Source organism: Pseudoliparis swirei, chromosome 17 (genome assembly GCF_029220125.1).
Source record: "Pseudoliparis swirei isolate HS2019 ecotype Mariana Trench chromosome 17, NWPU_hadal_v1, whole genome shotgun sequence".
Classification (NCBI taxonomy): Eukaryota; Metazoa; Chordata; class Actinopteri; order Perciformes; family Liparidae; genus Pseudoliparis; species Pseudoliparis swirei.
The window spans coordinates 6,656,455-6,671,978 of record NC_079404.1 but is presented as its reverse complement, the minus strand read 5'-3'; the positions used below and the strand labels follow the sequence as shown (position 1 = coordinate 6,671,978).

At 44.0% G+C, this 15,524-nt stretch overlaps 1 long non-coding RNA gene across 1 annotated transcript in view; it reads right to left on the bottom strand.

Moving 5' to 3' along the window:
* Positions 1-5,507: 5,507 nt before the first annotated feature.
* LOC130206964 (uncharacterized) overlaps positions 5,508-15,524 on the bottom strand; it is a 34,092-nt gene continuing 24,075 nt past the window's right edge. Inside the window, exon 3 of the long non-coding RNA XR_008834215.1 lies at positions 5,508-6,580. This is a non-coding gene — a long non-coding RNA (uncharacterized LOC130206964). The remainder of the gene's footprint in view (positions 6,581-15,524) is intronic.

Genomic DNA, 15,524 nt, shown 5'->3' with positions numbered 1-15,524 from the left:
CCATAACTGATTAACTCCGCAGCTGTAAATGTGTCACTGAAAAACAGGGAAAGTGGTGCCTGTAGCGGGGCCAAACACGGCCCTCGAGGGTGCTGTGGTCGGCCACGTCCAGACCAAATAAAAAGCCTGCATCTTCCTGTTGTTGTGCTGCTCCGATTTTCCATGGCCCTTTCAAAGAGGAAACTGTTTTATGCAGGCTATTCTGCAAAGTTGACAGCAGTGGCAAAGCTTTTAAGGAAATACAGGGCCCAGGAGTCATGCGGTGCATGAGAGTTCACGCCAAGATAAGGCAGGCTGATAAGGGCCCTCGGCAAATATTTACTGTGTCCTCAGGGTTTCATAATGAAGTGTTTATCAGAGCAGAGCCAAGCACAATGCGCCAGGCCCTGCCAAGTAGGATCTGCGATTCTGTGACTCAGTGTGTGTGTGTGGCTCAGCGTGTTAATCAACAAACCTATATTTAATGTTTGATTGTGTTACCGTTCATATATGTTATGTCTGTCAAAGATATGTCGATGAAACCTTTTTTTATATTAGGAAGTGTGCATAGTGGTGTTTCGTGTTTGTGGCTGTGTGTGTGTGTGTGTCTGGATGCAGGGATCTCGCTGGTTAATGGATCTGGAGCTCCTACAATGAAAGGAAACACTCTCTGACTTGTGATTAGGCCAGGAAGAGTCCCGCTTCCTGGCCACCACCCATTTCCACCTCTTCTTCGTCTCGCTTGTGTTTTTCCCTCCTCCTTCAGTTTCCCTTCTTCTCTGTAGTGGCGGCTTTCGAGAAGTTACTATTTGTGTTCCTCTGTCGCGCGGGGAAGGCCCGGCTCGTCCTGGTATTGTTTTGGCCCCCTAAGCCCAGACTCCCGGGTCAAGTAGTAACAGTGCGTGCCTTTTTAGACCTTGGTTTCAGCCCCCATGGGTGCCAGATGGGTGGCGTTCAGCCAAATAGGGAGTGTAGAGCAGAAGTTGTAACATCTTTTTTTGTGTCACAATACCCCACATTTTTCTTTCCATTTGAGCAAATCCAAAATCAGGTTTTGTTTTGGTTTATTAAGTAATGACGTAGACGATTACAGAAATCTAAGTGAAACCTATCTCCCTTTAATGAAATATATTTGCTGCTTATATTAAAAGTAAAAGTAAACAATGTCTTATTTTAGGAGGGATGGCCCCGCTAAAGGCCCATCCTGTTTCAAGAGTCACTGGTTTCATAAATCACTGAAGGACTTGTCAGAGTCTCCTCTGGATGCACATATGCTTTTCTGTGATTGTCAAATCTTATATGAAAAGGAGGAGTCATATGGGGCCTATAACATTCTTCCATCGGTCTGTTGTGGCCCACAACTTTACTGGTTATGTGACTGACTCTTATTAACCTGGTATTTACCATAACATTTGTGGAATGCTGTTTTGAAGTTTGTCATTTTGGCCATCGCAATCTTGGCTATTTGCAACCAGAATTGACGCAAAATCTGGAAACTGACTCCAACCGAACGCTAAACCAGACATTTTGAGGCAACCAAAAACCAAACATTTTACTTTTATGAGCTGAAAACACACTGTGAAAATGCGGACAACACCCAGAACGGACAATGCCATGGATTGACCTGTCAATCGCAAAATAGCCACACCCTCCACTGGTTTATAAAAGACGAGAGGGGGTACAGATGGGCAGGCTGGGCCGAGTTGGCCAAGTCGGGTCACGTGCGGCCGGCGCTGCTTGGTTCGCCATGTTCCTCTCTCCTCGACTTCTACCGAGCTGTAAATATTTACAAAGCATCTTGTGAGAGGCGTGTGTGTTTACCACCAACGGTTATGGCTTCACAGTGAGTGAGTGTGTGTGTGTGTGTGTGTGTCGGATGAGGTACTTCCCTCGGGCTCTCCACAGTTTACTAACAACCGCCCCCCTGGCGCTGAACAAGCGCCAGGGGGGCGGTTGTTAGTAATAGTGAGAGCTGGTGAGCAGAGAGGCATCTTACTTAGGCGCCATTCTCTGACCCCTGCAAATGAGAGACAGAGAGAGAGAGAGAGAGAGATGTTTGCCTCGCCCGCCCTGTATACGAGGCGGTGGCGCTGACATCATATCTTCGCGGGTGGAACATTCTCTTAAAACATGTTTTCGTTACTCCTTTTTCCAATGTAAATAATGCAGAGGGTGTAAATACCATTAAGGGCCCCGGGCAGGTCATTTTCTTAGGCAAGGAGCTCTGTATGAGGTTGCTTCCAGATTCATGCAGTGTGGAAGTTTGACTGTGGTTGTGGTGCACATAGAGTTGATAACTTGATAACCTTTTTCTCTGGCTGTTCTGTCTCTTAGAGGTCAGAATGTTCTGGTTGTCCATGAATTTGCAATAAAGATCACAAAAAAAAGTAACAATCCAGGAGAAGACACTCTTACGAAAACCTCTAAAAAACATGGACAAAAAGCTGATCGTCCGTTGACAAATGAAGGTTGTAAAAAAAACACAGAAAGGTGACAAATTACAGACAAATACCGTAATAAATGAGTGAAGAAACATGATGAATGCTTTCATTGCAGGATTTACTCATTCGTGGCAAGATACTCAGACCCGACCAAGCGAGGCTGTAGCTTCAACACCTCTGTAAAGGAGGAGGAAATTGTTACTTTTCTCGGATTTCTGTGAGCTTTTACCCCACAAACAAGCACATCAACCAATCACGTTGTGCGGGACAGACACATTCTGTTTGTCAGGTAAAAAACACTGAAGTTCCATGGTCCGAAGAGGAAAACTTTGATTACTCCTTTTGACCTTGACGAAGGCAGCACAGACCAGATCCACTATTTCCGCTTTTAGCTTTCACATTAAAAGCCAGAGAAATATAACTTGCCAAACTTCACTCAGAACATTTCCACAACAGAAAAACTGAATCAAATAGCGGACACTAGCTTAAGGATATACAACAGATTACTGCTTCTCTGTGTCACTCGGATCGTGAGTTGGTCCTCTGCCTGTATGAATCTATTCAAGCCTTTTATTGAAAAAGTGATGCAGCAAAAGTAAATTTGCATCACTTGACAGTAGGAATCTTTTAAAATATTTCACATTTTCATGATGTTTATTTATCCCATTCCCAGTGTGTAAAGGCAGCTGAGTGTACTGAACTGAGCAACGGTGCGTTTTGTTGCCCTTTAAAACGTACAGAGTTTCACATTAAGTTGAACCATGACGCCTTTTTAGAAAGTAGGTCAGTCTACAGGCTACATTATCTACGGTATCTATAGTATCTATAAAGTATCTATAGCAGTATCTCTATAGCATTGATTTGTCAGCCGGCGGCTTACAAAAGCAGATATGATCAGCAAACAGTTCAAGTGCCCACGTTAGTGAGGGACCTGGAAATAACAATTGCTATCTCTGTGCTAAATGTGTCATTCAGTTGGTCGCTATTGTTTCTCAGCCTCACATGCGGCAGTCTGAAACTCACACAAAGTGAGGAGGAGGAGCATATATACAAGTCTCAGGACAGCTGGAAAATGTAGCATGTCCTATCTAGTTCAGTAAGGGGGCTTTACTTAGACCAGGCATGGCCTCCGAACACGGGATCGGCAGCTGAGCTAGGAAGACGATAAGGAGGTATCTGTGTGGCGAGAGGGCGGGGCACCGCCCCCCCCGCTCCCCCTGAGGAGTGAATGCCTTGTTGACACTGTGCGCTTGCCCAAATGACCCGTTCTGACCAATGGCATTGGAGACAGAGAGAGACACACATGAGGCCTCGTGCCGCGATGAATGAAGCTCAGTGGTGTATAAAGTACCCAAAAGCAATACTTGAGTAAAAGTAAAGATACCTTACTCGAGAAGGACTCAAACTTAAAGTATCTGATATTTACTGTACTTAAGTATCAAACGTAATTTTCTGATATTAAATGTACTTAAGAGTTGAAAGTACAAGCACATGCTGTTAATAAAAAACCAAAGGGTCAGAATTTTTAGAGTTTTATTCTTGTGCTGTGGGAACGATGATCAAGGACAATGAGTTGTGTTGAAAATAATTGGGTTGGCAGTGATCCATCCAGGAGCAACAATGTTCCACATCATATATTGCACATAAGTGTATATTTGCATCAACTATAAACCTATCATCATAATTCTCAGAAAAGCAATATGACTATGTAATATGTTGTGTTTATAAGTATGCTCATTTAGACTCGAGGGTGTCGAGGGCAAATGCATAATATTGCGTTCAGCAAAAAATATCAACTTGATTCATCAGGTTAGTGTTTTGAGAAATGACACATGCCTTGTAAACTCCTATGAGCCTAATTTAAACACAGTAGACAAAGGTTTTGCTCAAGCTGAATCTTTCATGGGCGACTGCTACCATCATAACTCCATCTGATCATTCACAAAATGACTCAAATATTTAAACATGATCAATACTAAAGCAGCACCGAAAGTACCAGTCATTACTTGAAACTGAAAAATGTCCTGTTAATCATCAAAATAACTTTTTGGGCTGAAGACTCGTCCTGCGATGCTAAATAGCCTTTCACCGTCCGCTGAGGCTGGTAGAGGTGTGTATAGAGCTACATTAGAAGATCAGACACCCGATTAATTTTTTTCTTAAGAGACATTTGATTTTGTAGCGAGTAACAAAGGTTTTAGGGGAAATGTATCGGAGTCAAAGTATCAGTTTTCTTTGCAAAATTTAAAGTAAAAGTGAAAGTCTACAGAAATATAAATAGTAAAGTAAAGTACAGATATCCCCAAAAAAGACTTAAGTACAGTCACAACATATTTCTACTTTGTTTCTATACACCACTGATGAAGCTTCACGGCCGGTCGTTGCGGTTTGGGAGAGCAAGAGAGCGAGAGAGAGAAGGGAGTGAAATGATGGCAATAAGTGAGGAGAGCGACATGAGGATATTTAACGTGGGTGTTTGTTTAGAGAGCATCTTGGCAGTGAGCATTGCTCGTATTACTCAGGGAACACTTTTCAGCACGGAGGAGAATCCCCAAGGCCGCTGTGCTTCCGTCCGTCCATGGGTGTGTGTTTTATGAGTCAACGTGAGTGTCCATGCACCCGAGCTGCACCGGGTAATTACATATAATCATCCAAAATGTTTATACTGTACAAATAGCCTCAATATGCTGAGTGAGAGGCTGCGTTGGACAGGCATAGATAGGCACTGCGAATGAGCCGGTCGCCCTGGTGATTAACCAGGCTGAGGTCAAGGCTCAGTTGGTCGTGGAGCTGCACGACGGATGCCTGCTTACGACTGCCGTATCTATACCGCACTATGCAACATATATAACATAAAATCACGCGATATACACTACCGTTCAAAAGTTTGGGGTCACTTAGAAATGTCTTTATTTTTCAAAGAAAAGCACTGTTTTTTCAATTAAGATAACATTAATCAAAAATACACACTATACATTGTTAATGTGGTAAATTACTATTCTAGGTGGAAACGTCTGGTTTCTCATGAAATATCTCCATATGTGTATAGAGGCCCATTTCCATCAACTATCACTCCAGTGTTCTCATGGTACATTGTGTTTGCTAATCGCCTTAGAAGACTAATATCTGATTAGAAAACCCTTGTGCAATTATGTTAGCACAGCTGAAAACAGTTATGCTGGTGATATAAGCTATACAACTGGCCTTCCTTTGAGCTTGAAGTTTGAAGAACAAAATTAATACTTCAAATATTAATCATTATTTCTAACCTTGTCAATGTCTTGACTATATTTTCTATTCAATTTTCAATTCATTTGATAAATAAAAGTGAGTTTTCATGGAAGACACGAAATTGTCTGGATGACCCCAAACTTTTGAACGGTCATGTATATTGTGCTCACCATGCCTCATAACCATGCTTATACCAGAAGCCAGAGAAAGGAAATCTCCTATGTTCATTGCACATGAATACCTGTGCCGTGTCGAGCTCCCATCACAGCAGTTGTCTTCCCAATTAGACCGGTTACATTCTGCAACCTAATACAGTTGTTTAACTCATGCTTCTTATTAAACCTGGATTTGATATTCAATTTCAAACATCATCTCAACACTAATTTGGCTTTCGCAACACAGCGTTGGGCGTAGTTGTTGCACATTTTTCACGCCGTGTTGTTTGTGCTGCTCGGCGGATATCCGCTTTATTTGCATTCAATTCAATTCAGTTTATTTGATACAGCCCAACATCACAAATTACAAATTTGCCTGAGAGGGCTTTACGATCTGTACACATACAACATCGCTGTCCCAGGACCTCACATCGGATCAGGAAAAACTCCCAAGAAATAGAAAAACAACTTTCACAGGGGAAAAAAGGGAAGAAACCTTCAGGAGAGCAACAAGGAGGATCCCTCTCCCCGGATGGACAGAAGCATTAGATGTCATGTGTACAGAAGGAATCATTACAGAGTTACAACACATTCAATGAGTATGCTAGAGTGTATGAATAGTTGGTACTAGGCATGGACCACAATCCAGACCTCCATGATCCATCAGGCAGATGGAGGGAGAGAGGAGGAGTGGGCGGGGCATATCAGCAGGGCCATGGTATCAGACCCAGCCAGGTCCAATGGACCCTATAAGACGTGAAGTCAAAAGGACTCCTGGGAGAAAGCAGAGTTAATAATGTGCAAACGAGAGATGAAAATGAAAAAAGTAGAGAGAGAAGAGGTAATAGGTGCTCAGTGTATTCTAAAACGTCCCCCAGCAGTCTATAAGCCTATAATCCTATAGCAGCATATCAAGGCGCTGGACCAGGTGAACCTGATTCAGCCCTAACTATAAGACTATTAAAGAGGAAAGTCTTCAGTCTACTCTTAAATGAGGTGACTGTGTCTGCCTCCCGGACTGAAGGTGGAAGCTGGTTCCATAAAAGAGGAGCTTGATAACTGAAGGCTCTGGCTCCCATCCTACTTTTTAACAGTGGCGGACCAGGCATTTTCTACCGAGGCCTTCAATGCTGTCTTACTACACCTGAACAGCCTAATGTAAGATATTAGTTCACCAGTGTTCCGGTGTGGGGCTTTTTTTGTGTGAAGGAGGAGACGGAATGAGAGGAGTTGTGGAGAGAAGTGAGTGTTTTGGGATGAAGCAAATAAAGTTGCCATGTTTTTTGTGTTATTAAGTAACGTAAAACCCTCAGTTACACTCAACCTCATTATGCGACACAGCTACAAGTTATTATTGGTTTCGTGTAAACACCTAATTTTCACATATCACTGCAACAAGTGAAATAAAATGTTAAATGAAGCGCAACACCTACAAATACATAACTGCACAGTGTAGATACATAAATACATGCATTGTAGTCCATACCAGCGTATTAAACACTATACAATAAATGACAAGAACACATTTACAAGAAAGAGTCACATTTATATATAACATGACAAAACAATCAGACAGAACTGTGGCACTAAAATGCCTCACACTCAATAGAATCACAAAAAAACATATAAACAACAGAGACAAATGAACACAACAAGCAGCTAACCCACCAACTCGCGTTCACTTAAAGTTAAAGTCCATCCTCCTCTCTTTGCCAACAAACCACTCAATGACGCGATCGTAGAGTTTGTCGTTGAGCTTTAAGTCCACTAACAGCTCCTTCTCGATGGCCATGGACGTCAGTGATGAAAGTCGAGCCTCCCCAGTTGCGTTTCTGGATTAAGTCTTAATCCGTTTCAGGCCTGAAAGTTGCTGGCTCAAGCTAGTTAGCTGTGGTGTCGGGCGGCCGTTGGTTTTAATGTCCTTCTTTTTCTGAATTGTCCTCTTTGAGAAAGGCTTCGAGATTAAATCCGCCACCAAATCCGCTTCTCCTGCATGCGGACGGCTTGCCACTGCTTTTTAAGACTCTAGGAACCACAAGTAGCCCCGCATTTAGTGAGCGCAGCTCTCTAGTGGGGCAATATGGTACTACAAGCTCTTTAAGATATGATGGAGCATCACCAATCAAGGCTTTGTAGGTTAAGAGAAGAATTACAGTGCAGAGCAGCTAGTGCAGGAGTGATGTGATCTCTTTTCTTGGTTTTAGTGAGAACACGAGCTGCAGCATTCTGGATCAACTGGAGGGACCTAAGAGACTTATTAGAGCAGCCTGATAATAAGGAGTTGCAATAATCCAGTCTCGAAGTAACGAACGCGTGAACCAATTTTTCTGCATATTTTTGAGACAAGATGTGCCTGATTTTTGAAATATTACATAGATGAAAGAATGAAGTCCTTGAGATTTGCTTTACGTGGGAGTTAAAGAACAAGTCCCGATCAAAGATAACGCCAAGATTCTTTACAGTGTTGTTGGATGCTAGGGCAATGCCGTCTACAGAAACCACATCACCAGATAATTGATCTCTGAGGTGCTCAGGGCCGAGTAAAATTACTTCGGTTTTGTCTGAGTTTAACATCAAGAAGTTGCATGTCATCCATGTTTTTATGTCATTAAAACATGCTTGCATTTTACTGAGCTGTTTGGACTCCTCTGGTTTGATCGATAGATATAGTTGAGTATCATCTGCATAACAATGAAAGTTTATGGAGTGTTTCCTGATAATATTGCCCAAAAATGGCGCTGCTGGCGCTTTGTTGTTTTTTTTTTTTTTTTTTTTTTTTTTTTTTTTTTTATTTTTTTTTCTTTTTCTTTTTTTTTTTTCTTTTTTTTTTTGTTTTTCTGGACCATAACTACGGACAACGACTTTTCTATATTTTCTTTTTTTTCTTTTTGTTTTTTTTGTGTCGGAGAGCGAGTATCAGACGAGACACAGAGCCAAAGCAATGTGCGGGACCTGTCGCGCTGTCAGCTGAGCGCTGTGCAGGCTGAAGCATGCCTGCCTGCCTGAAAGACCTGTGGAGAGCGGGAGCTACGGAGAGGGGCTCGGGTTGCAGTCGGGTGGCGGAGGGCTAAAACGAGATACAAAACTCGGTGCCGTCGATCATAACGGAGGCGTGTTCTTTGGCGAATAACGGATGAGATCGCGCGCTGGCTGGTAATGTCTGAGAGGATCTTCCGAGAGAGAGTCTCTTGTCTCTTCACTGACGTGGGCTACGCGGCTACTTATCCGGATCACAGCGTCTTTGCCTTCTTCTTCAAGACTGTGTTGCTGACAGGACGCTACACAGGCGGTAAAGAAGGGGGGCGGAATGACGGTGCCACCACGACATGTGTGTGCGTGAAGAGAGGCGCTTCTTTACATGAAAATTGAACTCGCGGATGGCGATGCGCATTTGCCGCCGAGAGAGAGTTCACGCCCGCCATTGTGGTTGTCGGTTGTTGCCATCATCAGCACGCTTGAGGAGCTGTGGACACTGGAGCATTCATGGCTATCACTGGTGACTTTAACCACACCATTGAAAAGCTCTGCCAACAAAACTCTCTACTTGTGTATGCTTAATACTAGATACATACAGCGCCACTGCCCCCCCCTCGGGTCTGATGATCATGACCTGGTCCGCTGACACCCAGAAGCTGGTGACCACCACCAGACCTGTGGAGAGGTGGTCTGGAGGCTAACGGCCTACAGGAGGGCTTGCTTAGTCAACGGACTGGGGATGTGTGTGGTGGACCGCACGGGAGGACATCAATCACGGAAATACCATCAAGTGTGAACACCACACCATCATCATCACGACTGCTGCGCTGCTTCAACAACAGCCCTGATCACCAGGGACCTGGGCGGCGCTTAACATGAAGAAAGCTGAGGCCCAGCGCCTAACCTAGTGGTGCTCAGGAGGGAGGAGGACTACAGGGAGGAAGCTGGAGGCTAAACCCAGCTGAACAACACAAGGGTCTGGGTGTGGGCTGATGAAGCAGATAACTGGGAGGGAGGTGGAGGGCTCCCTGAGGGGGAGCAACCAAGCTGAACTGTTTTTTTCAGTTTTTCAATTCAGTTCCCTCTCACCCTCCTCTCTCACACCTCACATCACCACCTCCCCTCCCCTCCCCCCCCTCCCCTGCTGCACTGCCCATCCAGCCCTCCCAACAATGGGCTCTCCTCCCTCTCCTCTCTGTGACTGACTGACCAGAGAGAGAGACAGGAGAAACTACCACACCAGCGCAGAGCTGAAGGTCTGATGGCATCAGCAGGGGGGTCTAGAGACGCCGCCCAGCCATCTGGGTGTCCTGCAGCGCCTCTTCAACGGAAGTCCGTGCTGTGGGAAGACGTCGTGCCTGGTCTGTCCCCAAGAAGTCAACACCATCTGGCCTCAACGACTACCGACCGGTCGTGGAGGCTGGTCTTGGGCTCGGCCACCGCCGGTGAAGCCGTCGCTGGACTCTGCAATTTGCTACCAGCCTCATGTGGGAGGTGTGCCGCGCATCATCATACCTGCCTGTGAGCTCAGTCGCACCTGTGCAGTGGTCGGTAGGGGGTCGGGGGCGGGAGGAGGAGGAGGAGAGGAGGTGAGTGAGTGACTAAGTGGGCGAAGAGAACCACCCTGGAACGCTGGCCAAGACCAGAGAGAGAGTGGGTGGTGGTGGGACTTTCAGGAGGACAGCACACCTCTACACCTCCTGAGGTGAGTGGGGACGGGATGTGGAGGAGGACAGTACCTACTGGGCATCCACAGAGACAGCCCTGAACTGGAAGGCCACCAAACATCGCTGTGTAGAAGGGATGAGTCGACTTTTTTTTGAGAAAGCTTCGATCCTTCAACGGTGCAGCAAGATGCTGGAGTTATTCTACCAGTCGGTTGTGGCCAGTGTGCTGCACGCTGGGGAGCACATCGGAGCCGTGACACCAGCCCGTCTTAACAAACTGGTTAGGAAGCTGGCTCCATCATCGGCTGCCAGCTTGGTGGAGAGGAGGACGTTGAAGAAACTGCCACCCTCTCCCACACCTCCTACAGGGACAGAGGAGAGGACTTTCTCCAACTTTTCCCACGCTCCGCCTGCCACAAGGACAGACACAGAGAACATTCCTCTGCGTCGGCTATGAGGCTCTACAACAGTTCACCTCTTGCCAGATCACTTCTTATATTTGTGTTTTTTTATTTTTATTTTTATTCTTGTGTGTTGCTGCTACTGGCTCGACAAATTTCCCCTTGGGGATTAATAAAGTATATATCTATCTATCTATCTATCAAAGGAAGCATGTATAAGGTAAATAAAATGGGTCCAAGCACAGAACCTTGTGGAACTCCGTGATTAACGTTGGTGGTTATCGAGGCGTCATCGTTTACAAATACAAACTGAGATCGATCTGATGAATAGGATTTAAACCAACTTAGTGCGGTGCCTGAAATGCCAATCGACTGCTCCAGTCTCTGTAATAGGATGTCATGGTCAATGGTGTCGAATGCAGCACTAAGGTCTTACAAGACCAGGACAGAGAGGAGTCCTTTATCTGATGCCATTAAGAGGTCATTTGTAATTTTCACCAGTGCCGTCTCGGTGCTGTGGTGTTTTCTAAATCCTGACTGAAACTCCTCAAATAAACTATTATGATGCAGAAAGTCACACAACTGATTTGCAACCACTTTCTCAAGGATCTTGGAGAGGAAGGGGAGGTTAGAGATCGGTCTGTAGTTAGCCAACACCTCTGGATCCAGAGTGGGCTTCTTCAGGAGAGGTTTAATAACAGCCACTTTGAATGAGTGTGGTACGTGGCCTGTTAGCAGAGACACATTGATAATATCTAATAGAGAGCTGCCAATTAAAGGCAAAACGTCTTTAAGCAGCCTCGTCGGGATGGGGTCCAAGAGACAGGTAGACGTGTTAGAAGTAGAAACCGTTGAAGATTATTGGTCACGGTTGATGGGAGAAAAGCCCTCCAAATATACATTAGGGCATACAGTGGTTTCCAAGGCCATTCCACTTGAGGACAGATTGTCACTGGTTGAGGGCAAGAGAATATTAATCTTGCCTCTAATAGTTAAAATCTTTTCATTAAAGAAGTTCATAAAGTCATTACCACTGAGGTCTATAGGAATACTCGGCTCCTCAGAGCTGTGACTCTCTGTCAGCCTGGCTACAGTGCTAAAGAGAAACCTGGGGTTGTTCTTATTTTTTTCTATTACTGATGAGTAATAGGCTGCTCTGGCATTAAGGAGGGCCTTCTTATATGTTTTAAGACTATCTCCCCAAACTAAGCGGGATTCTTCCAGATTAGTTGAACGCCATATGCTTTCAAGCTTTCGTGACGTTTGCTTCAGTTTGCGGGTCTGAGGGTTATACCAGGGAGCAAACCTCCTCTTCCTCACTGTCTTCTTCTTCAGAGGGGCTATCGAGTCCAGTGTCATTCTCAGTGAGCCTGTGGCACTGTCAACAAGATGATCAATCTGGGACGGACTAATGTTAGACCAGGAGTCCTCTGTTATATTGAGACATGGTATTGAATCAAATGCAGAAATTTAAATTTAAATTTAGCTACAGCACTGTCAGTTAGACATCTGGTGTAGAAACTTTTGATGAACGGTGTACACTTCTATCAACTGTTATGGAGTGAATACACCTTGATACAGAATAGTTTGGTCAGAATTTGGCACTACAAGCTATGTATAGATCCATTATCCGCCAGTAAAGAGAGTTGAAGAAGTAGGTAGACGTTGCGACTTTTTAGTCTCCCGATCATTCAATGTGCTTCACACATTGATGGAAGGTACTAAGGTACCTGTCATCAGGAGTATTTAACATTAACACACACATCCATACACCTCAATGTGGGGTTAAGTGCCAAGGACACATTGACACGGCTAGCAGAGCCAGGGTTTCGAACCGCCGTTCCTATGATTTGTTAAGTTGTAATAGTTTATTTAGATTTTTGCACATGTACAGAGGAAGTCTTATGCTTTAAATTAATACATATAGAAAGATATTATAATAGGAAATATTAGGGAGAATATTATTCTGATTGTATTATGATTTATTGTAGAGCATTAGGGAAAGACACTGTATTTACTGTATGTGATGTTCAAATGTGAATGGCAAGAGGTACTGTTTATATGTATGTGCATGGAATGAATGTTAGTTAGTATTTCAGAATTGTCGGAGTCGGTTGAAGTGATTTTAATGCAGAGAATAACGGACAGGACTTTTATTGTGAAAATACTTTTTGTAACTTGATCGGAAGTGACGTTTTGACCCGGGGTTTGTGACGTTTGACCCCTCCATTTTGATTCCGGACTTTGAGCCAACAGGAAGGCTGAACTAACCTTTGAAGAGTAGGTGATTGGCTGGTTTGCAACTAATATTGTACTGGGGGAAATCGCTCTTTCGTCTTGACCCGGGTTAGACAGCAACACTTGCTTGCTTCGAACTTGTACCTGTGGAGCCTGGATCACCACGGAACCCACGATCGTGAGCTTTTAGTTATTTGTTCAACTTTTGTTTATACTTCTTGCCATTAAATATCGTTGAATTGATTCATCGCATTCCAGTCCTGATTTCCATCGAGCGCGAGGGGCCTCATCATAACTCACTCTTTAGATTGAAGGTTGACTCTGCTCACCACAGACCCATAGTTGCTATTCACATGACGAATGTACTTGGCATGTCAACCTTTTTGTTCGACAAAGGCAAAAAACACTTCAAGTTAGCGTAAAAACTATTTAGCATGTTTTAGCCAAAGTTCCTGTTTCCCAACAACGTTTCTAATGCAATACTTCAAAATAAGCAGAAAAACATAGAAATGGAAAACCAGCTAATATCAACTGTTCATACAAAGTGCAGGTCCCCACTTGATGATTATCGTACATATGATATCTGTAATCTTTTTGCATGTTGTGCATCACTTGGTTTACACAAGGCAGTATGAATACAATATGAATGCTCATTCGCATCTGAAATAATATCGTCTCTGGCTCTCAGGAGGTGGAGAGTTCAGAGCGTATTTGAGGTTTGACCTGCATCTGGCAGGAAAGTTAAAGGGGACCAAGGGTCACCTAGTCCAGGATGTGGCGCTGGCAAGGCCATGTGCGTGTCCATGTGTGTGTATGTATGTTCGCAGGGGAAGAGGGGTGTCGGTTAGTACTCCTTGGCCAAGTTGCAGCTCTCCTATTCACGTCCATATTTCATATCTGCGGCTTTCAAACAAAAGCCGTATGTTGACACAATCTGGAGGAAATGAATGTTTGTGTGCTCACTAATGACATTTTTATTTCGCTTTCTAATGCGATCCAGTTTTTTTCCACTGAGCTCATTAGATTACCTTGTCGTCTATTTCTCAACACAGCCACACATGTATTCTGCTTTGGCTGGAGAGTTTCGTCATAATCGCTTGATGATGATAGACAATCAGAGTTGAGTAAAATCCTGTCCTAGCATTCAGTGATGCATTTGTGACCGTGCACAGATGATGCTACCAGTAATATATAGCAGGAGCGACGATGCACAGGGCATTTGAAATGTGTCTGTATTGGCCATTAAAAAAACATTCTTTTGCAGGATAAACAAACCGGCGGTGGTTTTACACACCGGAGGTCTCGGCCATGTTTGTGCGCTGATGAAACACAGGTGTTCCTCGCAAACAAGTAGCTGGGATTGGTTCTGTACAGATCTCAGACCTGCTCCCAATCTCTTCTACCCTCAACAACCCACCCTCTCCGTCTATCCTCGACTGGGTCTAACCCGGTGGACGCAGGCCCTGGATCTGCAGCAGTCTGGCCCGTCCTCCCATCAATGCCTCCTTTAAGGGTCAGTGAAGCAGGGGCTGCAGCACAGACCACCTTTATCTAGCACTCTCAGGACACTCATTCATACACCAGAGAGGGGGAGCTATCTGCAGCAACACACACACACACACACACAAGCAAACACACAAACACTGAGCAAAGACTGCATGTACACCATCGGGGAGCAAGAAAACAAAACACACCTCCTGCACTTATTTTCAAACTCCATTCGTGCATTTGTGTCAGTTTTTCATTGGGGACTATTCTTGTATATATTTCAATGGGTTAGGGTTCTAATCCTAGCCATACAGGAGTTTAGTTTGTTGGCTGTTTCTCATGCAGTTTACCCGGCAACAGATTTCTCAATGGTTCATTTCACTCTTATAATAAAGAAATGAGTTATTTACTATCCATGCACTGTTCTTTTGGGTTGAACACACACACACACACACTTACCCACACAGTGTTTTTCTTAGTAGAACAAACCCAGATAATCTCTTGTTTAAAAAGTTGAGTCACCTAAACAGTCAGAATGGCTTTAAATCATCCCGAGTCCAAACAAAACAGGAAAGTGGACGTTATTAATAAAGGAGACATCTGTCCTAGAAAAATTGAAAGTGGATTTTATTAGAATTTTTTTAATGATCATAATAATATTTATAAACCAGAAACCAGTGCCACATGACTAGTAAGTTATGTGTGTCTGAACCCTAACTGATGCAATAATGAACATAATAACAGATGGTGAGTCATTAGGGCCTAAAACGTTTACACGATTGGGCCCTAAAATCACAATGTATCACGATAACACAATGCATCACTTATTATCCCAGACCATATGCAACATTTATTTCCAAGAGAGATTAGTTTGGATACTCCTTAACCCCATTTTTTGAAGGCAAGTCCTACACAATGTCACAAGCGTTCCATCAGAGACATTCAAAG